This window comes from Periplaneta americana, chromosome 17 (assembly GCF_040183065.1).
Source record: "Periplaneta americana isolate PAMFEO1 chromosome 17, P.americana_PAMFEO1_priV1, whole genome shotgun sequence".
In the NCBI taxonomy this organism is placed as follows: Eukaryota; Metazoa; Arthropoda; class Insecta; order Blattodea; family Blattidae; genus Periplaneta; species Periplaneta americana.
In genome coordinates this window covers 105,055,540-105,083,342 of record NC_091133.1, presented here as the reverse complement: position 1 = coordinate 105,083,342, position 27,803 = coordinate 105,055,540, and the positions used below count along the sequence as shown (strand labels likewise).

The 27,803-nt window shown below is 34.1% G+C and overlaps 1 long non-coding RNA gene across 1 annotated transcript; it reads left to right on the top strand.

Moving 5' to 3' along the window:
* The first annotated feature begins 36 nt into the window (after positions 1-36).
* Positions 37-15,338, top strand: LOC138692673 (uncharacterized). The gene is made up of 2 exons (XR_011330097.1): positions 37-767; positions 2,035-15,338. It is a non-coding gene; the product is annotated as an uncharacterized lncRNA (long non-coding RNA).
* Positions 15,339-27,803: the final 12,465 nt, after the last annotated feature.

Below are 27,803 nucleotides of genomic sequence, written 5' to 3'. Positions count from 1 at the left end.
AGTCATTACCTAGTTACTGTATTTATTATTCGTAATGCAAGAATGGTTAAAATGATACAAATTAATAGTACATAATCATAATAAAGACTTTATGTACCTACAATACTAATTTCAGAATCGTGAACAGGGATTTTGATGTGCATATGTGGCAACCATGCTACTCAAACTTCCTGTTCCGTTATATTCACAATGTTTGTCGAGAGGCGTAACATAAATGACAGGTGGACTTCGTAGGCGTTTCGTAATTTGTGGAATATTCAGAATTTTACTTTAAGCTGGAGATCGTTCCTATATTGTTTTTCATCCTAACCACGACTTAAGCTGTGAGCATTGCAAGGGCCTAAATGTTGAAAACAAACGAAAATGTCAGTGTATTCAGGTTGTCATATAAACGTAATATATGTATGCGTAGTGTGTTTGTTGCTGCATTCTTTAATCATTTCCGAGAACAAAGTTAGTGCTGACAACCCTTCTTCCAATGTGAAAACGACGGACAAATCAATTAAAAATGTATCATTAACACCGCCACCGAATCATAGTGAAAACATACATGGAACTGAGACGAACAAGACAAAGGCTGAAAGCGTAACGAATGGTGACAATGCTACAGCTCAAAACTCAACGACTGTAACGCCTGGAAATTCTTCGATTATACCGAAAAGGGATCCTCTGAAAAATATCAGCGCCGGAGCCGTCGTTAGAGGATTCTACGTGTTTGTTGGTTTAGGTGCTATAGTTGTTATGTACATCGTTGTTAGAACTATCCGGTAAGTGAACTTGACCTTAAAAATGGTAGAGCAGGTCAAGGATGAAGGTCTTTTACTAGAGCAGGAAAAACAATGAATTGATTGCACAATTATCCCAATTCTTTACACGTGTATTATAAAATTTCTATAATATGCATAATACTATGTATTACTGGGTAATATAATATATAATGAAACAAGTACCTTATTTTCTCGCGAAAATGTAATCTAGACATTTTCACCAACAAAGTATTTTTTACTTTCTCAATGTAGAAGCGAGTATTATGAATTATGATATTACAGGAAACAGTTTTCAGATTTTTCCGGAAATATAAATTTTTTAGGGCATCACCGATAAAGAAAGGTGGGGAATAAATGCAGAATCGGTTACAACGGATTTTAGACTTCCGTAAATTGCATGAAATGACGCCACAAGACGTCATGATATTATCAAAACTTTCACAATACGTAGCATCATGACGTTACTTGAAACGACACGTGGCTGCGAACCTGTCAAAAGAAAACTGACACTGACAATGATGCCAGAAAAGTTTACTTAGCAACTAGTATTCCATGACGTCATACCACCTTCACAACACAATTTTATACAATGTACCTGTAAGAAAAAGCTAAGATCGTCGCCCTTACGGTACCTTTGAATTCTTCAAAACAACAACAAAATTACATTGTCTTAAAAACAGTTACTTAGCGACCATACAGTATATTACGTCATATCCAGTACTCATGTCACTACTACGTCATAACATTACATTTTGTAAATTTATAATACAAGATTAAAAGCACTGTTTCATTACCATCCGCACGGCAAAAGATCTCTGGGTCGTCCGAAGAAGAGATGGGCTGAAAATTCTAGTTTGAAACCATAACAGGCCACTCGGCTTAATACTTGTTAGGAAGACGACGACGATAATACGAGATTATATACTAGTTACATCAATTATTATTAGGTACGCCTATAATGGAATTAATTTAAATATCACTTATAAGCTGACGGAAATATTGAAAATTCAATGTGCAATTTGATTATGGAGTTATACATAATCTTACTCGTAGACTAGTACTGGTTTTTAAACCTACATGTAAAAAATTTTTGTTCTCTGTGTAGTATTGTGTATGTAAGAACATGGTATATAATCTTTGATTTTTGTGATGATACTTCAATAATGTATATTTGTATAATTGTTTAATCTGAAATGAATTCGGAAAAGAAGAATTTAGAAGTGCAATCAGCAGAAGTTTGTCATTTTTCTTGTGCGATTATTTTCAGGTTGAGACGCAAGAAAACAACAGTGAGGAAGTACGGGATCCTGGCAAGCCGAGAGGATGTGGAAATGACGCCCTTAGGAGCCGATGATGATGAAGAAGACACAACCCTGTTTGACATGAGCTCCCACAAGTCCCGACCCTGACATCCCAAGCACTAATTCCTGTAAACAGTGTTGCCTGCACAAACTTTAAACTCAGGTACTCGAGCACTTCGCATCATCGCGCTTCTGCAATTGTGAAATTCTCCAGTTTGTGTTGTAGACTACGATTTTCAAACAATATTACAGAAAGCATTTTGTGACTGTTTCTAAGTTGATAATTCCTTTGTGCCTCAAATATTGTAAATGAAGATCAATCCTCGAGCTCTTAATTTGGCCTAACATGCTCGTATTTGTGTCTCTCTTTCTCTATGTCGTAAGGAGAAAATACTTTCCTATCCACAGTTACGTTTTCTTTGTGTTAATTGAAAGCAGAATGCATGGAAAACCAGTGATTATGCAATAATTAATTTTATTTGAAGGAAATTATAGAAATTGAGCCATCTCTGTGAATGTATATAGACGAGTACTACTTGTAGTTGTGTATTAGGTGGGCTGAGAGCAAGTTGGAAGTGGCGAGATATGAGTAACATTGGAAGAAGAGTGAATGGAATTCAAAATTTTGAACTAATGTTGCTAGAGAACAATTCTTCACCTGAATCTAAATTTATTAATAAATTAGTTTGTGATTCTATCATCATAATCATCATCCATTCAAGCTTGGAGCATTTATGATCCGTTTGTTCTATTATTTAAAATTGCTCTATCCATCTTTTAACTGGCCTTCCTTGAGATCTTCTACCTAATGAATTATACTGTAGTATTTTAATGGAAATCTGTTGTCTTGCATCCTGCAGACATGATCATACCTCTTCTGTCAGTATACTCTTCTATTTTTTTTTTTTTTTCAAAGAAAATATTTTCAGTTCTGTGTGGATATTTTCATTAACTTTTCTCATCTAACAGGCTATATCCTGCATTTGGTCTTAAAAATTTCATTTAATAAATTTCTTGTCATTGTCCAGCATTCTGAGCCATAAAGGAACATTGGCATAGCTAGAACTTTGTAAAATTTTATCATTGTTTCTTTTCTGGCTTTCTTTAATAAAGTTCTTTTTAGTGTGCCACATTTATTTTGAAACAAATTTAACTTTTTATTAATATCTTTGGTTCTATTTTTCCCTGTAAATAGTCCTAAATAATTTAAATCCATTACTTGTTCTATTGTTAAATTAATTCTTCATTGTTTGATACACTCTTTTAACACTTGAGTATAATACCTGATTAACTATAACTTCTTTACTGCGTTATTATAAAAATACCTGGCTGACTAGTTTCGAACCTAGTCATAGACTTTGGACAACGAGGGACTCCACGTCGAAACTAGTCAGCAGGTATTTTTATAATATTAACACAGTAAAGAAATTATTGTTAATCAGGTATTAATAATTATTTTTGTTCTTACTTGTTCTTTTCCGTGCATTGCTGTTATAGACGTGGACAAATTATTAGCAAAATGTACGATTTTTGTGACATGTTTTTACAAAATTTGACTTTTCAATTTAGACTACTGTTGACATTTTTATGATTATAGTACTCAGAAATATGTAAAAATGTCAGCTGCAGTCAAAATTGAAAAGTCAAATTTTGTAAAATTATACCATAAAAATCGTCAGTTTTGCTAATAATTTGTCCACGTCTGTACTTCTATTAGGAGATATAAATAAATTGCATTCTGTTATACATAGCTCTCTGAAGGTAATTTTATGCTGATGCAACAACAATCTGGTCGTCAGTGAAAAGAAATGTATCTAACTCTAAATTTCTTATTTTAAAATGTGGTTTTAAATTTATTTGCCATTTCCTTATGACGTCAACATACAAATTAAAAAAAAAGGTAGTGGAAGAGAGCACCCTCGTCTCACACATTCATTTTATTCATTTATAATATTTTTTAGAATTTATCAGTGGTTGAATGGTTATTGTTCTTACCATTATATTAAAAAAATGCCATTGTTCTAGCTGTTCAGATAATGGCATTCGTCTTTTGCAGTAAATTAACTTCATTTACATAAATTATTTTGTTAGGAAGGAATTAAATGTCATCAACTGGTACCTGTGTAAGAAGAAATAATCAGTTTTTCTTTTTGTATAAATAAGTGATATTTTCTCATTTACTTGTTGCAGATCACATATCCTTGCATTCATGCAGTTTGTAAGCTTAAGTTAAATCATTTTGAGGGAAGGGCAAAAAGATAAAAATTCAGTAACTGTCCCTAAAAAGTCTAGAAAAGTGACAGCCCCTCTCTCACCCTAGTTGTAAGTCCTGTGTAAACGAATTGTGGATAGTTTCTTTCTTTCATGTATCCTTTCTCTTTGGGAGTAATGATGAATATGGAAGCTAAATATAAGTTCTTTCCTTCACCTACCCTTTCTATGTGGGAATTGTGATGGTTATTGAATGAAAGCTAAATATAAATTTGCAGTAAATATGTAGCTAAATGCTTTTTTTTTTTGTGACATTTCTTGCATTTAATTATAATTATCTCTTTACTGTATGTTCCTACCAGTTTGTGTTAATTAAGTTCGGTGGTGTGAAAGATTAAGGCCAATATTACAGTATGCCTTTTAAAATGAAGTTATGCCATGAATAGGAAAACTGCAGATTTCTGTAAATTCAGAATAAGCAGTAGATGCTGACTGTCCTGATGAAAGAAAGTTGAAAGTGTTAGAACTCTTGCTCCTTTTAAAAGTTTCAATTTGACCAGATAGCGCATCATTTAAGGAATATATTTAATTATCTCAATCCTCAACTACAGAATGCTGAATTATTCACATTGCAACAGGATCATAAATGATACGTGGGGACACTAGATTTTCGCGAATTATTTTGTCACGAGGGTTAAAATTGTTATAGGTATGAAAGAGACTTGTTCTGCTACAGAGTGACTCTTTTTCATACCTATAACTCTCTTGACTCAATTAAAAATTATTAGTGAAAATCAGGTTTCCCTAGTGGTACAGATACAGTTAAATAAACGTTACATAAAATAATTTTGCTTATTATTGATCAGAAATATATTTTGTTAATATAGATTAACAAATTGAACTGAAACCCTGACCGAGTTACGTGAGCGCTGGCTGTCTTGGGGAGGAGCAAGTGAGAAAGCACGGGGGGAAGGTAGAGAGCACTATGCACTATGTACTTGCAGGTCCACTCACAGTTTGTCAAACCTGCTAACAAAAGCATTAAAAGGTTGACTAGTTACCTGCAATGCTAGCATAATGGAACCTTCCTAGCCGACAGTCGAGGCAAAAATGAAGAATCCGTTATTGTGGTAATACTGGAGAGTGGTTCTTCTATTGGTCGCGATGCCCACGCACACTCTCTCTCTCAGATATTTACGTGGTGATTGGTGACTGAATGATGAGCAAGGGAGAGAGAAGAAAGAAAGAGAGAGATTCCAGAAGTTGGCGTGTTTTACGGGGTTTCACTTGAAGTTGTCAAACTATAGTTTTCTTGAACTTCCTTTTGTATTTTCTTTCCTGAAGGTCTTCTTTTGAGTAAATACTGTGATCATTAGACTAATAATTATGGTAGTTATTAGAATATTCCAAAAATAATCTTACAGGAACACACAAGGAGTGAGAGTTCTAACACGACATTCAAGTTATTTTTAGATAAAATTATGGTTGTGCTAGATGCTAGGGCAGAAGTATTGATAACCAGAAGCATGTAACAGATGTATCACGTTATAATTCAGAAGAATATATTTATATTACTTGTAAGTATGAATGAATATGGTGTTTATATTTTGTTGAATTGAAAGACTACAATGTATTGCTGAGCACACTTGCATTGGTTCAGAGAGGGTCTCAAAACTTACTCAACAAGCAAGAGATTTGGACTAGTACTCTGACAACATTTGAACTAAATAAATAAGGTTTTGTAAGACACTGAAACTTCTGACACGTTACAATCATTGTGAAAAGTAAGAAGCATGCAGTATCAGTTTGAGTCACTATGTAAGTGACGTACCATAAAAAATACAGCAAAGGAAAAGTAATGAATTTGACAAAGACAGTTGAAATGTCACAATATGATTCTCCAATATAAACCTAGGAGAAGACCTTGGAGATCATGGTGCAGTTTTAATGAAATTTTAGTAAAAAAAATCAACATAACTAATAGAGATCGTAGAGAAAATGTAGCATTATTCGTTTAATTAAAATAACAGTTTAATTATGTACATTTTATAACACTCTAAAATAATAGTTATTTATGGTGCTTGTGAGGTTAAGTGCATCTTTATTGCGCGGAGTGGAAAGATTTAAGCACGAGGTGTCAGCCGAGTGCTTAAATTACACGAGCGAAATAAAGATCACGCTTACAAGTACCATACATAATTTTATCCATGACCATAACGAAAAATTATGTTTTATAAAAGAAAATATGTTGAAAATAAGTCATCATATAATCACATATCATGCATGGATTTTAGAATCGATACATATACTAGGTAGGTTATGATGTAGGAGGCCATGATTAGTGAAGAATGGTATCTAAGGCGTTGGATAAATAACAAATTATAATTAATTATATAATTTTAATATATATTTTTTTCATTTTAAACGTGTATTTTCGTCTTTTTGAAGTTTCAGGGATTATTTAGAAGTGTTCACGGGACTAATGTGATTAAAATAATTTCACATTTTACTTCTGTAAACTTAAGAGGAATGTTAAAACGTAACTTATCATGGTGTCTGTTTAGCTCAGTTGACTAATGCGTGTTGTTTTAAAATTTTTAAAATCCTATAAACCCAACTTTGCAGGTTCAAGTCTCCTCGTATCCCCAAAAAAAAAAAAAAAAAAAAAAAAAAAAAAAAAAAAAAAAAAAAAAAAAAAAAATACATATTAGATATGGATGCAATGCACAAATTACGACGTAGTAGATAGAGAAAAGAGAATGAGATTGAGTGTATGTATATATTTAAGAAATGGTAATAAAGAAGTAGAGGTAGTGACATCTAGTAACTAATATATTAACTTCTTGAGCAATAGTTGAATGGAAAAGTATACATGTTTGGCCGGGTACTAGGAAAATACTAATGAACTGTGAGACAAAGTTTAAACTGTGAGGTAAAGTCTTTATCTCACTAGTGGAATAAAGTAATGTTGAATAAAAGCCTACTTTACAAACGCAAAAGTATTTAGTAAAGGCATGTTTTTCGTTATGGTCATGGATAAAGAATTTTATTTAAGGTAAAACATAATCACTTCTTTATTATTTCAATTATTTACATATATCATATAAAGTTCATAGAATATTGAATACGAAATTTAACATTCTTAACTTTTCTAGTAGCCTACAGCAAAAATAGTTTTTTTTACCCTTGTTCTAATTTAGACTGTTATGCAAAAGTCTTAAAAAAATAACTTTTTTGTTAAATGTCAATTTAATGTGTATCGTGTTGGAGGCTACAGTGTATCTTCAGTTTTGTAATCTAATCTGGAACGTAAACTGACAAGTGATAGTGATGTTCAAGTGTGTTCATGCTGGTCTGTGGATAAATATATTTTATAAAAATTACTTTATAATTTTATATGTTACTTAGCCTATTTGAAATTATAGATAAAGGGAACAGAAGTGCTTGAGGAAAATAATATTTTGTTCATGTATAGGAATATTTCCATTTGTATGTTATTGTGGAACAGACATGGCTAGTCTTTTCGTTATTTATAGCATTTATCCATATTTCACATCTTTAGAGACATGCTCCTCTCTTCTTGCTATCCACTACTCATTAGTACTTGTTGGTACTTCCTCTTTTGATGCATGAAGCTACAAATAAAGCTGCCAATTTTTTCTTTATCTAATTGTTTGCGTGTAAATCCAATATCCTTGAATCCTTATGTGTTCAGCAAACAATTGGAATGTGATGGAACTTCCTTGTATGCCACTTGAAACACGTGGTAGGGCTCTGATTGAATGAAAATATTTCATAATGATATCTGCGAACAGTTGATTTGTTCAGTAAGAAAATGAGCTAACCCATTGAACAGATGACAGTCAGCTGATGGCTTTTCATTATGGTGATCGGGGGTTTGATCCTCTATAGATCTTGAAAGATTTGTGATATACAGAGTAGAAGAGAACTTGTTGTTATTCTTCATACTAATGATCGACCATGTTATGTGAAGGATTTAGATAACTTTTTTCCTCACGCCCAACTATGGATGATAAATTTTTATTTTTCATATAAATAATGTGCGCAATATGACACCATCTTTGCTATTCCAGCTTTGCTATACACTAGCGAAACTTGGACACTTCAGAAAGAAGATTAAATATTGCAGGGGATGATGATGATGATGATTACCTACTAGATCTCGGCGTCATCTCGAACTTCGCTGCCTGTTGTGTGGGTGCATTCGTTTGTTGATAAGTGTTGAAATATTATGGTGTCAAATAGTGTGTGTGTGTTCTGAAATTGATCTGTGTGTTGAGAATTTGATCAGGGTGTGTTTTAGTGTGTCTGTATATTTCATATTGTTCTAATGTGTTGAGTTTTTGGGTTGTATGTGTAGGATTTCCATGTCTGTATTTATGTTATTGTATATAGAAATCCTACACATATAACCCAAAAACTCAACACACTAGAACAATATGAAATATACAGACACACTAAAATACACCCTGATCAAATTCTCAACACACAGATCAATTTCAGAACACACACACTATTTGACACTACATTTCAAAACTTTTTAACAGTCGAATGCACCCACACAACAGGCAGCGAAGTTCGAGATGACGCCAAGATCTAGTAGGCTCTGAGGATGGTGTGAAGAAGCACCGAAACAGCTGTAAGCCGCATATGCTTACATAATTAACATGAGTAAGATCGCCATTTAATCAATTATTTATATTTAAGTGTTAAAAGTAGGGTACGAAAGATTCAACATCGATTATCAAGCTGTAAATGCTTCGTTAGACCATAAAATAAATTAAGAAATCTTACAAGAACTGAAGACTGGACATAAAACACTAAGTGCCAATATCTTTGGAAATTATTTTTTCCAAAATATAGTCTATGCCCTTGGCTGAATTCAGTAAGAAAAGAGAATTAGTTCCATTCTAATTTTATTTATAACCTAGCATCTCCCACAGATGTGCAAAATGTAGGATAGTACATTACTAATTGCAAATCTGTGCTTCAGTGGCTGGCCAGGATAATATCTTTGAAAAATATTGGAGTGCAAGAGGTCAAATGACTTTATTGTCAAACGCCTGGCATTAGAAAACAACAACAACAACATTACTAATTGCACAAGAAAGCCCTGTTTTTTTCATAGAATTTCTCTCTTTGGCTCTTACAGCCTTTTTTATGTCCAGTGTTAATTAGAAATTGGAAAAAATAAAAATTTATAAGCAACGCTGGATACGACATATACTAAGAATGGATGATAACAGATTCACCTATAAATTTTGAATAACCAACCTGGAGGAAAGAGAACACTAGGAAGACTGTCAGAACCTGATGATTTCTTTTATTTTGTGTGCCGAACGGACCACCTGATCTAGAATCTTTAAGGATTATAACAGTGATAAGAAATGCCAATTAATATGAGAAAACAAAATCTACGAAACCATTTAGATGTGGCAACCAACTTTAAGATTTGGAAGATTTACATTCAATTTTGCTGATCTTTGTAATGCAAATAAATTCATATTTTCCGAACATACCAAATCCTAATACACTCAAATACATGTGGCTTACAGATGAGGCAACAAAAGTAATTTAAAGATAAAAACAGTTTTCAGTTTACTTCAATGGAAAAACAATTTTATTAACCAGATACTCTTAGAAGTCAGTTGAATGATTTGTAACTTAGAAAGCTCTATGCTTTTCTTGAAATGTGGAAAATTTTATGGAACTGTTATAAGACCAAGAATCATAAGCATAACCTAAGTTAATTTAAATTAAAACTAACAAGATAGTAAATATCAGACAAGTAGCAGTTATTTCTATGCTATTGTACAATAAGTATTACGCTACTTTGATCTGATGTCATACTGTTGGGTCTTCCCTCTCCACTTAATACAAGAAATTTATTTTGCAATTACACTATTTTATTTTTAGTTATTCTGAAACCATACTTTTATGGGTACCGTAAATTACAACCATATGTGCTGTAAATCTAATTGTTCTACATCACCTTAGGCGAAAATAAAAATTCAGTTGCTGTTTCTTCACTTTACGCCTGTTTCAGCTTCACAGTTTATCTTTCAACGTCTTTTCGATCTTCCATTGCCTCTTGTTCCTATTGGTGTATATTCCAGCACTATTTTTGTAACCTCGAGTTTGTCATTCTCTTAAAATGCTGGAACCAATTACTACGGCATTCTTTACTTGTTTCATTCTTTATTGTTCTAGGGATGGTGCTGCAGATTATTTGAAATTTTGATATTTTCTTGTTAACATCATCATCTGTTTCATTTCTTGTGTGTTGCAGCATAGATAAATAAAATTTTTAACGTGTTCTGAAAACAGTTTTTTCATCATGTATAATATTTGATCGTAGGAATTATTTTACCCTGTTTGTCATTATTTTGGGATATTCTGTTGACGTTTTAAAATCATAATATTTGCGTGCAGTATATTGTTTAACTTACGTAAAGATTTCTGTAGATTTTTTTTTTATTTTGTATAATTAGAACGTCGTCAACATAACTTTTTAAAATTTAATTTTATCCTTGGATTCACTAGTCTTTTCCACTTCTGGATGTTGTCATAAATATAAATATTAAAAAGAGGTGGGGGATATAATACATCCTTATCTAAGATCTCTGTTCACTAAAATTTGTTCAATTTTTATTTTCCCTGCATTTATTATTATTCTCGAATTGCAATATAAACTCTTTATTGTGTTTGTTACATTTGGATAGCCTTGACTTTCCGTTATTGTCCGTAATTGATTCTGATCAGTTGAATGCTTTTTGAAATCGAATGTAACGTGAGTTTGAAGATTAGTTGTTAAATGTCCTATTCTAAACTTACACTGCTCTTCGTTTAATAAACTTTCTGATATTATGTTAAGCTCTTTGCTGTTCCTAATTTGTACTATGAGAGAGATAAGGTATGATTAACTCTGTGTGGGCGAACTCAATACGAATAGCCAGCCATCCAGAACAAGGTTGTAACCTTCATTTCTCATAAGTTTACTTTTTCTGATTGTCAACCTTGCTCTAAAAAATTAAAAGTATGCACAGAACAATGTATTTTTTCCAACTTTTTAAGAATTTCGTATTTGCTGGTCACAACCTTGTTCTGGGCAGCTATTCTTATGTGGAGGCTTGACGTTTTCTTGTTTTCTTCCCTTTACGTTGCCACAGATCATGAATTTTTGTTGGGCGAGATAATGTCGAGCCTCTGCACATGTGAGTTCGCTCACCCACTGTCAGTCACAACCTTATTTATCTCCTAGTATAGCAAAGTTGACAATTTTTAAAAAAGGAATGTCCACGGAGTAAGAAAATGTTAAGACATTTTTGTATCTCATTCCAGGAATTAATTAAGGGGAAGTTAAAGTTTCCTTTCTTTCTGTAGCTATGATACATGTTTCTTTATGAGTTAGCTCATTCTGTTATGTTTTTTGCTGATCCATTTCATAAGTTCCTGTAGTTCGTTTGCACTAGGTATGCCAGAGTCGTTCACACAACTTTCTTATAAGACTGATTTGAAATTACTAATTTCATGGCCAACAAGCTTGAGTCAGTTGATAAGTCTTTTCGCTATTTCTGCATTTGATATTTTTATGTAATTAAGAAAGATTATTTTGATAGAACATGAAAATAATCTTGATTTCATTGCTGATCAGTGCTTTTCATCTTCCATCTGGTACCTCTGTGATTCATGACATCTTCCAGCTGCATGACATCTCCGACTTCATCTTCCATTATTACGTCATGCACTTGTGATTACACGTCTTGCTGCTAAAGGCCTTTAGTATAGTCCTTTGTAGGATGTAATTTTGACTGATATTGTGCAAATCTTGTCTGAACCAGTAGTAGTTTTTCTGCCTTTTTCCATAGCTTTGTTTGATGGTTCTATTTGACATTATCGAATGACTATTTTTTCCTATCATTAGATGACTTTGTCTTTAAAAATGTATTTTTTTTTATATAATTTCAAGGGAAAAATTGTTCCAGGGCCGGGTATCAAACCTGGGATCTTTGACTGAGTGCACCAACACTACCGACTGAGCTACCCAGGAACTATATCAAACCATGGGTCAATTTTCCTTTCATATACACATATCTCAAGTGCGTTGACAGATTGTCAGATCCCAGCATTGAGTGCACACAAAGTTCTGTGTGACTTAAATTGTGGTTTTCTGTTATCTAAACAGTAATGCATATTATACAAATCTGGCTTTTTCAGGTATAGTTCCCTGGAAAGCTCTTTGAAAATGTAATAACTTGTTGGTATTCTCTCATTGTAATTGAATCATTATGCCAAGTTTTTCAGCTTGAAATCTTCGCTGTGACAGCACTTTTTTCTTTAATTATTAGATAGTCTAATACTTGGATACTTCAAAGTGGAAAAGATGTAAAAGAAATTGCTGGAACAACATAATGGAGTGTGATCCAGTCACTGTGCATTGGAAGGATGTTAAAATTGTACAGTAAATGCATTTATGTATTAAGAACAAAATCAGATCATACTAACTGTAAGATGACGAGAAGTGTTCAGTGATATACTTCTGTATTGTGTTAAAGAAGCTTTACTTTATTCCGCTGCATGCATTATATTTGTTTCATTTACAATGGACCTTATATCAGAATATTTTATAACCTTACATTTTGTTACGCTTTTGTAATGTAATTGTTATGTTGACCTATATGCAAATATCTATGTCAAGGAATGATTTGTTTTGTGAGTATTCCGTCATACACAGTGAGATTGAAATTTCTTTAAGAAACTTCAGTAGTTTTATTCTGTAAAAGTATAATAATGCTGTGTCATTAAGCATGCGAATCATAGGGCATTTATTCTATTATGGATTTTGATTTTTTTTTTTTTAAGAGCTGTGGATTTTATAACTGTGTATCTCTGATACTTATGCAGACAAAGTTTTTTCCTTTTATTTCTATATATTACCGAAGTAATATTTATCCATTAATCAAGTTGGTTATTCTGAAAATCAAATGTAATCCAAAGACATATAAACATGTAAGGTAATGGTTCGTACAGAACCAGTGTATGGTGTGACTCATGATTTTACAAATCTCTATACTACAGTGTTAACTGGTGAAAATGCATTCAAAGATCATTGCTTTAAGTTTTATTTTCTTATTAATGGCCCTTTGCTGTGTTAATACTAGAGGCCATGAGCTCAGCTAGTATGATACACAAGCCTTCATATCTTTATGAACTTGACATATTGCATTTCTTTGTTTTTAATTTTGTTACATAGTAATATTTTCTGTGATTATAATAATTTTTTGTCGTAGAAAGTTCCAAGTTACATGGCAAGAGGCTGTGCGTGTAACCTAGAACAATAATTAAAGTATACATCTTGATTACACAACTTTTAACACTGTATCACTTCGGAATATGTATGGTAAGACTTTCCTGTGTTAAATTTCAACGTACCTCGTTTACATGTTTCGATCTATTTATGGGTCATCTTCAGAACTGGTCGTTGTTGGTCTTGGTGCCACTAGTTCTGTTTCCTGTGAGGGTGTGTTCCTATGGTATAGTGTAGAGTCAAAGAGTGTGTGTGTTTTGAAGTTGAGTTGTGTGTTGAGAATTTCGTTGGGGTGTGTTTTTGTGTGTCTGTATATTCCATATTGTTCTAATGTGTTTAGTTTCTGGCTTTTTGGTTGGATGTGTAGTATTTCCATGTCTGTGTTGATGTCTCTGTGGGTGTGGTTAGCATTACAAGATTACAACGAAGAGCTAAACACAATCAAATACATAGCACAAGAAAACGGATACAACCCTAACATAATAGACAACATAATACCTAAGACAAAACATAATCACAAAAAACATAAGAATACAACACAAATACAAGAACACAAAAAATACATCACACTAACATACGAAAACAAAAACACACACAAAATTGCAACCTCATTCAAGAAATTAATTACAACATTGCATACAGAACAAATAACACTCTACAAAAACATCTCAACACACAAACAAACAAATACAACCACACAGGCGTATACAAACTCAAATGTAACACCTGCAAAAACTTCTACAAAGGACAGACAGGCAGACTGTTTCAAACACGTTACAGAGAACACATCATAGCCATAACAAAATTACAAAACACCTCCACATATGCAGAACACATCACAAATGCTAACCACACCCACAGAGACATCAACACAGACATGGAAATACTACACATCCAACCAAAAAGCCAGAAACTAAACACACTAGAACAATATGAAATATACAGACACACAAAAACACACCCCAACGAAATTCTCAACACACAACTCAACTTCAAAACATGCACACTCTTTGACTCTACACTATACCACAGGAACACACCCTCACAGGAAACAGAACAAGTGGCGCCAAGACCAACAACGACCATTTCTGAAAATTACCCATAAATAGGTCGAAACATGTAAACGAGGTATGTTGAAATTTAACACAGGAAAGTCTTACCATACATATTCCGAAATAATTAAAGAATAAAAAAGTTACTTCACGAAAATGTATGTATTACATGACAGTACTGACTGCCTATTTTGATTGTTTTCATTGCTGTATATAAGTCTAAAAAATTATCGGCATTTTAGAAATAGTAATTACTGAAACTAGCACAATGAAAGTCTTTTTGTGTGAGAGTGAACATGAACACAAATACGTCGACATGTGTGTGCATGTGTGTTTGTATGCAGATTTAACAATATAGCATTTCTTAAATTTTCTTTTTTGCATTTAGTTACCAATGTTCTATATTATCAATATTTCTGATGTAAATAGAGAAAACTTAATTTTTTCTCTATCCTCGTATACAACACATATCTGCTCATTGCCTAAAAGCTTGGTTTAAAAAGGGACTCAAACTATATTAGGACCATTAATGAAAACTTTTCATGTTGTGAAACATTGATATATTTTTAGTTCATAACAGTAGAGCTTAATTGTGTTATCATTATAAGCAAAATATTGTTTATAGCAAACACTAATTTGTAACACTTAAATTTGTACAATAAAAGTTTGAAGTTTGTTATTTCTGTAACTTACAATAGTTCCTACATCTCTCTTCTTCCTTCCCTATTGTGTCACTTTTTCTTGTTTTATTTACTTTGTACCTTTTTAGAGAAGTCCTCATATACAAGGTGGTTCACTCAAAACTGATTTAAAACTCATTTTCCATATCTCTTAAGTACTAGAAGGAGCATGTAAAATGACACATTATGCATCTTTAAATAATCGAGGTTAATCAGAAGTAAGCACTGAAATAATGAAGCAATTGTCTTTAGAAACAATTAATATTACTGTCAGTGACTCAGGAGAAGACGAGAGCAGACTGAGGGGAAAAGGATGTGAACAGATAACGTACGACAACACGTCAATATTTGTAATGTAGTAAGCGGAAACATTAGGTCTCCTTCTGTTCAACTTAGCTTTAATTTCTATATGCATTGTTACTCATGTTTCCTGCACGAGTAATAACCTGGATGGCATTTTTATGGATAGCGATCTAAATTGGAACACCCAAGTAACACACACTTGCAAACAAATATTTTCTCAACTTCACTCTTTGTTTCATATGAAAGAATTTCTACCACTTAGTCTAAAAAAGAATCTTATTCAGACGCTTGTAATGCCCCATTTTGATTATTGCGATTCCTTACTAACTAATGTAAGTTCACTCTCAGCTGAGAGACTACAACGTGTTCATAATGTGTGCATACGATTCATCTGCAATACTCGTAAATTTGACCATATAACACCTTCCCTCCAGTTACTTTCATGGGTGCATCTGAAGGAACGAAGAACAATACATTCACTGTCTCTTCTATTTAGAATCATGCATACTTCTACTCCGAATTATCTCTTATCGCGCTTTCAATTTCTTACAACTCTTCGAAACCGACATCAAGCACTTCTTTCTATCCCTCATCATAGAACGTCTCTATAGTCATCCTCCTACACTGTAGAAATACCTCGTCTCTGGAATTCGCTACCTAATGATGTCAGGGACCGCTGGACTTTATCACAATTCAAAATTAAATTGGAAAATTTTGTCTTGTTTAATGCTTTTTAGATATTGCTAGAAGTGTTGATTTGTTTTTTTTACTCCAGATTAAAATCGCAAGTTTCTTGTTTATGTTAGTTAATTAGGATACAATTAATTATACTTAATCACTCATTTAAAGTTTGTGTGACTGCAACCTGTGTATATTTTTGTGTGACTTTACTTCGTTTATAGTGTTTTTTTTTTTTTTTTTTTGTTTTCCTTTTTGTTTCTGTTATTGTATTTGTATTCCTGGTGTTGTGGAAGAGAAGGCCTAATGGCCTTAACTACACCAGAATAAATAAATAAATAAATAAATAAATAAATAAATACTGGGATGCTTATCTGAGCGATGTTTATAATAATCAACAGCGATAGTCAAGAAGGTCACATTCTTACCCCTCGTCTTCTCCTGAGTAACGGACAGTAGGTACCCTCCACAAAACTGGCTTCATTTATACACTGATGGATCCTTGACCTCCAGAGAACAAGGTGCCGGTGCAGGTGTTACGTGCTGTCTCTTCTTACTTTATAGATCTCTTGAATATGGAACAACTAGTTTTGTTGGAGAAATCGTTGCAATAAGTGAAAGTCTCAGGAATCTTCTATGCCACATCAATAAATTTAAGAATGCAGTTATATTGTCAGACTTCAAAGCAGCTATTCTATCAATAGTCTCTAAACACACACCTTCATCTCAAACAGCAGAAATAACTAAAATGCTCTCTCAATTAATATCACTCAATAAAAGAATTGTATTCCAATGGATACCATTCCATTGTGGAATCCTGGGAAACGAGAATGCGGATGCTTTAGCAAAGAAGGGCAGCACTGCTACTTACAGACCTGTTACTAAATGTACATATTACTCTGTGAAAAGATTTATTAAATCTACATACTTAGACTTCAACAAACAAAATTTGCTAACACAATCTCAAGGGAAAAAATGGAACTCTCTGCATCATAATCCACAGTTAATTCCCGATTTACCACGAAAATCGTCTGTAGCTGCATTTAGATTGGCAACAGGCCATGATTGTTTGGCCAAACACCTGCATAGAATTGGAATATATCAGTCCCCTATGTGCCCATTGTGCAACTCAAACCAAGAAATGGATTCGGAACACCTCAAAATCTGTGCTTCAGTGGCTGGCCGTGATAATATCTTTGAAAAATATTGGAGTGCAAGAGGTCGAATGACTTTACTGTCAAACGCCTGGCATTAGAAAACAACAACAACATAATCGAGGTTACGTTGTTTTAAAAATCATAACAGTTGCTTGTATTGGGATAAATAACCTGGCAAAGGCCAGTGGAGCCATGGGAAAACTTAATACTACAATGCTAATGCCTCTCTACCTTATGCAGGAACATGTACAGGCTTGTTGCTTTCCAGTTTACTTTTTCGTTCTGTTAATGTATTGTGGCCACCGGCATAGCTCAGTTGGCTGAGGCACTTGCCTGCCGATCTGAAGTTGTGCTTGAGTGTGGATTCGATTCCCACTTGGGCATAGTGTATATTTTGAAGATTTTAGATTTAATAACACTAATAGCGACTAAACAAACTATCTTTACATATAAGTAGTGGAAATAAATATTGTATAGCACATGAGAGTAAACAGATTTTAAGCGCTCATCTCGTATCCACTCCTGGATAAAATCTCATTTTACTCTCTTAAACTGTAAATTATTATTGCTTATTGGAATTGGCTGGTTTTTGTAGGTTATCTGGCAGTAACGATGCACATGGCAATGTTATAATGAGAAAAAGGGATTGAATATTATCTTTGGCATATCCATATCAAAAGTTCTGGCTGCTTGTGTAAAGACACGCCGTGCAATACTGTGGTGGAACATGAACCGCTATGATTTCTGCTGTGAATTTCAATGTTGTGAAGGCCATAACTTGGAAATGAAGCATTTCCGGACACATGTTGTAATGAACTATTTTGATAGTCTACATGTGGGAAATACATACCTGAAATTATGCCCCGTATTTTTTAAACACCCTGTATACTCCTATCAGATAGTATTTGAGACTTGCATTCAGGAGGTCCCGGGTTCAAACCTCATGGCCGACCAATCTGACTGGGGTTTTTAATGGTTTCCCACAGTCACAAAGGCCAATGCCCGAGCCCGAGCAAAATAATAATAATAATAATAATAATAATAATAATAATAATAATAATAATAATAATAATAATAACACTAGTCTACAACATTTTTTGTGTCGACAAACAGAATGCTGATTATTACCAAGTCTGATGCGCTGATTGCGAATATGTAATCAGATTTTTCCTATCACGTCAGGTTTCCGAGCACTGCAACAATGTTATATTTTATGAATAGCCATAAATACAGTGCGGGCGGGAATTAACTAGGTATTATTAATTGGCTGTAGAATTTTTAATATCGATGGAACCATAATGAAAATTGTGTATATATATAAATCATTAAATAGAATTTGAACTTTTGTTCGTCCGTAGTATAGATGATGGCCGTGAGGGGCAGTTCGCGCAACAATAGCAAAGATGGTCGATCACCTATGTGTTCGCGAGAGTGCGCAGATTGCTGCTCGCTATGAAGTGTGGAATTCCGTTGTTTTCGTTCAAGATGGTGCCATATGGAGAAAGGAAGGAATGCCACAATCCGTCCAGAGACGATAAAGAATTGGAATCACGGATTCGGGGCATTATCACCAATGTTCCACGCAACTTCCTCCAGAAGACTGTGGATTCCATTACCGGCCGCTTGAGGAAATTGGTGGAAGCCACAGGTGTCTACGTTTAATTTTGATATATGCATACGTATTCCCATTGAACAAGGTACACATTAAATAAATTTCAATAATTTAATGTTGTAAATATAGAATTTATACACATTTTTCAATACCTAGTATATATATATATATATATATATATATATATATATATATATATATATATATATGTATATGTAGCAGCGCTTCTTTAGTTTCTATCCATTATGCCAAGTCCCTCTTCACTTGACACATCTGATCCTTGTTGATCCTTGAAAGATAATATAGACTTATAGGGTACCTGGTAATGAAAACAGAGACAGTCTGTACTTTGTTTAGTTCGAGTGTAGAGGTTTTGTTAGTAGTGTGAGCTGTTCTGTGTGAAATGAAATGAAGAAGCAAAGGCGTAGTTTTGAAAACTTTCCGAACCAATGGTATGGTGTGAGCAAAAAAACCACTAAGATGACTGTTATTTCTGCTTAATCAATGTTACTGGATTTTCTTAAGAAATAAGAGACTCATTCAGTATCCTAATCTCCCGTCAGCTATAAGACCAATACCTCACGGAGAAAATTTACCTGTTCCCATTCCACCTTCTACATACCAAGAAGAATCGGAATCTGACATAACGTCATCTGATGATGTGCAGCCCTCTACACCAAGGGATGACGTCTACATCCCAGATGAAGAGAGAGAAGAAAAGCCATATGTAATAACCAGGGAACGGATTTATATGGACTAAAAATATATGAAATATGTAAATATATATGTAGTTATTTTTACCAAAATATGGAATTAAATATGGATTTTTACCAAAATATGGAATTAAATATGGACTTAAAATTATAAAAAAATGACTATGTACGTTAAATATTGGTACATTTTAATCAAACTAAACAAAAAATATAATGGACGTACCTTATCTTCCAATGTAGTTTCAACAAAACACAATTTTTATTGTCTGTTACCATAACAATAGGTTACAAACATTTCTTTCAAGTGCTGAAAAGTGAATCTTCTTCTATTGTCTCTGAGGATAGATTTATACTGACTAAAAGAGCGTTCGACGTCACAAGAAGTAACTGGTACATAATTCAATTTCACAATGTCTGCTGGGGATAAGTCCAAGTTAATCTTCACTGTTGATTCACCACTCATCACAGCAACAACCTTTTGTAGTTCTTCATATCCAGGGTTTTTTGAAAGTACAGTGTCCACCTTAGCTCTTACTGCATCTGCAACTTTACCTCTACCACGATTCAGTTGTTCCACAGTACTATTTATAATTTCAAAACTTTCAGATAGTGAAAGGTGCCTATTTTGGAGACTTTTGAGCGTTTTTATGATGCATGAAAATGTATGCTGAATGTGAGCTAAGTCATTCTTCACACTTATGTCACAGGTAACTGTTTTCGCAGTATCAATTGAGACTGCATCTTCAGAGTCCAATGCAAGGAGAACATTGTTAATAGAGTCTATATGTTCGGCATAATATTCAACTGCTTCTAGCCATGTACCCCATCTAGTTAAAATTGGCTTTGGTGGCAATGGAATTTCAGGGTACATTTCTTTCAACACGTTAACTCTACTGGGAGCTTTGAGAAATACTTTTTTCACTGATGAAATCAACAAATCTACTTTAGGGAAATTGTCTCTGACCACTTCTGCCACACGATGAAATGCATGCGCCACACAAGTAAAATGAGTCAATTTAGGATATACAACAGATAATGCTTGTCCAGCTTTGACCATATAAGGGGCAGCATCGCTAATAAAGAATAACACATTATCGTACATAATACCCTTTGGCCACAGGATACCCATAGCTTCGTTGAACAGTTTAACTATAGTTTTGTTATTGCACTTTTCTAGAACATCACAATGTAAAAGAATTCGTTCAGAATATTGTTCACTTAACAAACCGATAACTACATTACCAACAAGTCTACCTTCTTTGTCGGGAGTCTCATCAATGGAAACCCAAATTGAACTATCTTTAATTTCATCTCTTATCTTCTGTATTGTCTCATCGTAGATGGATGGAGCATACGTCTTCCTAAGTGTTGACTCATCCGGGATTGTATGTTGAGTATATTTTTCAAGGAATTCCCTGAAGACCTTATTCTTTAGTTTGTAGAGAGGAATATCAGCAGAGATGAGAGAACGGCACAGGTCGATGTTAAACTCAGATCTTACATTCGATGTTGTTGGTTGTGTTAAAAACAATTGTCTCTGCTTGGAATTTAGTTGTTTGTTGGCCTGATGTTTACTAGTTGTAATGTGTTGTTGCACCAGGAACTTTTGTGTAGATGATACTGCACACTGACACAAATTACAAAATAATATTTTATTGTCAGTTGATAAACCATCTTCTTTAAATTCTGAAATGTAACTTGTTAGTTTTGATTTTAAATTGACTGAATGACGTACTTTTGGCATATTTACCGTCTTTATAGTATGATTTACAAAACTGAACCTATGTGTACTCTGACTGGCATTTAACTGTTGAGCTGCACAACTGAAGTCTGTTAAAAATTTTAAATTAAATTAATACAGTTTTGTAACTTACTTTCCCATTGTTGATAGGACTGCTAATTTTCAAATAACTCTGATGTTAAAGGGATTACTGAACATGTGTTTAAATCTCTATTGTTGAAATGTATTTTTAAAAGTTAATGGAATTTTGTTTTGTTTTATTGTTAAACCTAATATAATATGGACTGTTTTATATGAAATATGGAAAATATATGGAAATTAACGAAAATATGTACTAAACTCTAAAATATGGAAAAATATGGAAAATAAAAGTAGGATTTTTCAACCCTACACATTGTGAAACATAAAGATAATGCAAAATATAAATTATATTAGCTTTATAAGTAAATATGTATTTACATATAAATCCTTTCCCTGGTAATAACATAGGTGGAACTCAATGATTGGTATACGTGATTTGTACTTAACTAAACAGCTGACTGAGCTTCTAGGATCTCGTCTTCAGGAATGGAAGGTGCTGGATAAAGATGCTAATGTTTCGTATTTAGAAACATAAATAAGGATCTATTACCATTTTTCATAGTTACAGGTTCTGGAGTTTGTGCATGCCGCTGTAAATGGACTGATTAAAACTAGGTATTACACATAATGCTAAGAGCGGCGCTTATTTATAGATGCTTCTAAAATTAGTCTGAAAGCCATTTTGTTGCACAATTGCAATAAACTTCCCTCCATATCTGTAGCATACAGCGCAGCAATGAAAGAAACATACAAAAACATGTGTCGTATTCTTGAAGCCATTAAAATATGAAAACCATTGTTGGCATATTTGCGGGATCTTAAAGTCTTCTGCAGAGTGGATTCACTAAATATCCTTTTTCCTGTGCCTTTGGGACAGCCGAGATACTCAACATCACTATACAGTCAAGGAATGGCCAAGAAGAGAAGATTTCACTCCTAGAAAACATAATGTAAAATTTAAACCTTTAGTGGACCCACAAAAAATATATCTCCATCCTTTACACATTAAATTAGAGCTCATGAAGAACTTTATGAAAGGTATGGACACAACAGGCGAAGGTTTCAAATATCTAAGAAGAATATTCCCTAGTTTGAGTGATACAAAATTAAAAGAAGAAATATTCATTGGACCTCAGATTAAAAAAGTGATGGGTGACCAATTTTTTTAGAAAAAATTAACTCCAAACGAACGTGCGGCATGGGAGTCATTTAAAAGTGTTGTGAATGGGTCCCTCGGCAATAAGAAGGAAGAAAATCGTGACGAACTAGTTCAGAATCTTTTTCAAAATTATAAGAATTTTGGATACAGGATGTCTGTCAAATTCACTTCCTACATTCTCATTTAGATTTCTTTCCTAAAAACTTGCGTGCAGTGCGTGACAAACAAAGGGAACGCTTTCATCAAGACATTTTACAGATGGAATAGCGTTATAAAGGGAGATGGGATCAATCTATGATGAGTGATTACTGCTGGTTCATACGAAGAGAGAATACTACAACATATACAAAAAGTGTTTTAAAGTGACGCCTGCCTTCCACTACGTAAATGTAAATAGCCATTTACATCATTATAACATGAAGGATACTTTATTTTTAATACTAACACCACTATAATAGTGGAAGACTATGTTTGTGCATTCTGAATTAGATATTAAAAATGTGGAACTGCTTAGTTAGTATCGAACTTTTCAGAAGTGTAATAAGGGTAATAACTGAAAATCTGAGGGTGCTGCTGAAAAATGGGTTCCATTTTTGGATTCAGCATGGCAAATATGAGGATAGTAACAATGTTTCATTTCGGCACAATTTTCAAAGTTAAAATTTGTAGACTAGTGTAATAATAATAATAATAATAATAATAATAATAATAATAATAATAATAATAATAATAATAATAATAATAATAATAATTTCTATCACTATTAACAGTGCAGAAGCTGAGAGAAGCTTTAGTATAATGAACAGGGAACGGATTTATATGGACTAAAAATATATGAAATATGTAAATATATATGTAGTTATTTTTACCAAAATATGGAATTAAATATGGATTTTTACCAAAATATGGAATTAAATATGGACTTAAAATTATAAAAAAATGACTATGTACGTTAAATATTGGTACATTTTAATCAAACTAAACAAAAAATATAATGGACGTACCTTATCTTCCAATGTAGTTTCAACAAAACACAATTTTTATTGTCTGTTACCATAACAATAGGTTACAAACATTTCTTTCAAGTGCTGAAAAGTGAATCTTCTTCTATTGTCTCTGAGGATAGATTTATACTGACTAAAAGAGCGTTCGACGTCACAAGAAGTAACTGGTACATAATTCAATTTCACAATGTCTGCTGGGGATAAGTCCAAGTTAATCTTCACTGTTGATTCACCACTCATCACAGCAACAACCTTTTGTAGTTCTTCATATCCAGGGTTTTTTGAAAGTACAGTGTCCACCTTAGCTCTTACTGCATCTGCAACTTTACCTCTACCACGATTCAGTTGTTCCACAGTACTATTTATAATTTCAAAACTTTCAGATAGTGAAAGGTGCCTATTTTGGAGACTTTTGAGCGTTTTTATGATGCATGAAAATGTATGCTGAATGTGAGCTAAGTCATTCTTCACACTTATGTCACAGGTAACTGTTTTCGCAGTATCAATTGAGACTGCATCTTCAGAGTCCAATGCAAGGAGAACATTGTTAATAGAGTCTATATGTTCGGCATAATATTCAACTGCTTCTAGCCATGTACCCCATCTAGTTAAAATTGGCTTTGGTGGCAATGGAATTTCAGGGTACATTTCTTTCAACACGTTAACTCTACTGGGAGCTTTGAGAAATACTTTTTTCACTGATGAAATCAACAAATCTACTTTAGGGAAATTGTCTCTGACCACTTCTGCCACACGATGAAATGCATGCGCCACACAAGTAAAATGAGTCAATTTAGGATATACAACAGATAATGCTTGTCCAGCTTTGACCATATAAGGGGCAGCATCGCTAATAAAGAATAACACATTATCGTACATAATACCCTTTGGCCACAGGATACCCATAGCTTCGTTGAACAGTTTAACTATAGTTTTGTTATTGCACTTTTCTAGAACATCACAATGTAAAAGAATTCGTTCAGAATATTGTTCACTTAACAAACCGATAACTACATTACCAACAAGTCTACCTTCTTTGTCGGGAGTCTCATCAATGGAAACCCAAATTGAACTATCTTTAATTTCATCTCTTATCTTCTGTATTGTCTCATCGTAGATGGATGGAGCATACGTCTTCCTAAGTGTTGACTCATCCGGGATTGTATGTTGAGTATATTTTTCAAGGAATTCCCTGAAGACCTTATTCTTTAGTTTGTAGAGAGGAATATCAGCAGAGATGAGAGAACATCACAGGTCGATGTTAAACTCAGATCTTACATTCGATGTTGTTGGTTGTGTTAAAAACAATTGTCTCTGCTTGGAATTTAGTTGTTTGTTGGCCTGATGTTTACTAGTTGTAATGTGTTGTTGCACCAGGAACTTTTGTGTAGATGATACTGCACACTGACACAAATTACAAAATAATATTTTATTGTCAGTTGATAAACCATCTTCTTTAAATTCTGAAATGTAACTTGTTAGTTTTGATTTTAAATTGACTGAATGACGTACTTTTGGCATATTTACCGTCTTTATAGTATGATTTACAAAACTGAACCTATGTGTACTCTGACTGGCATTTAACTGTTGAGCTGCACAACTGAAGTCTGTTAAAAATTTTAAATTAAATTAATACAGTTTTGTAACTTACTTTCCCATTGTTGATAGGACTGCTAATTTTCAAATAACTCTGATGTTAAAGGGATTACTGAACATGTGTTTAAATCTCTATTGTTGAAATGTATTTTTAAAAGTTAATGGAATTTTGTTTTGTTTTATTGTTAAACCTAATATAATATGGACTGTTTTATATGAAATATGGAAAATATATGGAAATTAACGAAAATATGTACTAAACTCTAAAATATGGAAAAATATGGAAAATAAAAGTAGGATTTTTCAACCCTACACATTGTGAAACATAAAGATAATGCAAAATATAAATTATATTAGCTTTATAAGTAAATATGTATTTACATATAAATCCTTTCCCTGATAATGAATGACATTGCCACTTGTGAAAGAAGTAAGCTTAATGACTATTGACGACAGTCGAGTGCATTCCGCAGAGCTGAACCCGTCACTGGATGAGATGGCAGTTTGGAACCTATTTTAAAGGTATATTATTATTATTATTATTATTATTATTATTATTATTATTATTATTATTATTATTATTATTAATTTAAAGTAGCTATTATTTGCTCCTCCTCCTGTTCCCTATCTTCGCTCTTTCCCATTATATTTTTGCGAACCTTTTATTAAATTTTTGCCACCAAGCACTACACTACTGTTTGTGGAAAGTGCAACAGCCAGAAAGAATAGCCCGAACGACTCCAAACTCTGGAGAAGTGTAGAACAGTGTATCACCAATAATTGATCACGTTTCCAGAGAGATGGCATACACATAGGCCCAACAGTAACGTCTCTTTTGTGACCAGCAAGGTGAGTGTTATGACTTGCTCAGTTAATGCAGAGCTTCCAAACGAAGTGTAAACGTGAGAGCTAGTGCAAGTATGCCTCGTCGACGTGGAAGGACGCAATATGAGCACGTGAGTGGGTTCGAACGGTGCAGATTCGTTGGTCTCCGGGAAGCAGGTTTGTCATATCGTGACATGTCGGCTCGTACAGGGCATGTTGCTACGACAGTGATGCGTGTGTGGAACCAGTGGATAGAAGAGGGTCGTACACAGAGACGAGCGGGTACTGGACCACGTAATGTGACCACAGCACGGGATGACCTCCATCTTGTCCGCATGGCCGTGACGTCGGCTTCCATTGTCCAGAAACCACCAACGCCTCAGAATGCAATGTGCACGAGAACGTCGTCACTGGCATGCTGAGTGGCAAAATACGTGTTAGACGCTACCGTGGTGAACGCAATCTGAGAGCCTGCATTGTTGAGCAGCATAGCGGACAAACGCCTTATGTGATGGTTTGGGGCGCCATTGGATACAATATGCGATCTCGCCTCCTACATATTCAGGGCAATCTGAACAGCAACAGCTACATTAGGGAGGTTTTAGAGCCCGAGGTACTGCCCCTCCTTCAGACAACTCCACATGCCATATTTCAGCAGGACAATGCCCGGCCACATGTGGCGAGGATTGTGCAAGCCTTCTTCGAAGAACGACGGGTAGCACTGCTTCCCTGGCTTGCACGTTCGCCAGACATATCGCCCATCGAATATGTCTGGGATATGGTTGGTCGGAAACTTGTTCGTCATGGCCTAGATCATATATGTAACAGATAACTCCTCGCTACGTTAAAATCGGCAGCACTTTGAAGAGAACAACCGCCAGGATCGCCACCCGTCCGCCGCAAACGAACACGAGATGGCAGCAAAGCCGCTAATGCAATTCAAATGGGAATTATGACGTGACCCCTTATGTAACAACTAGATGGCAGCGTAGCATACCTGACAAAAGTTGTTAACCTCAAAGCCTATAAGCCCGACATATCTGTTACATATATGATCTAGGGTCATGGTCCTCCAGCACCCACTCTTGATGCTTTGTGGACTCGCATACAAACCACTGCTGCCAACATTTCGCCCTACAATCTCGCTAACTTTTCAACAAAAAGTGGCTAAATCTTTCCAAAATTTGTTAAGAAATCCCCAGAAATGTCGCTAAAAATTAATAATAAATATCACTAAATATAAATAAGAAAAACACACATATGCGGAGGAAAATTATCATTTCCTCGTCGTCACCCTATTCTGCGGAGTCTGGTTGTATTGTTGACAGCTGTAATGTTGAGGTGGAAGGTGTGGGAACAGCTGATTGTGAATACACTGCGCTTAATCCTACACTTTCTGGCAAATTGTTAGTGTGGAAATTTTTACCTAAGCGTTTGACCACAATTTTCTTTTTGTGAAATGTAACACTTTTTAAATATATATTAAAATTTATATTAAAACCAGCAAAAACTACAGTCTCATTTGCTTCACACGAACTATTAGCACAAAATTCCAAAACTCAATTGCCTCGGGTCGGTTCGGAGTGGAAAATCTT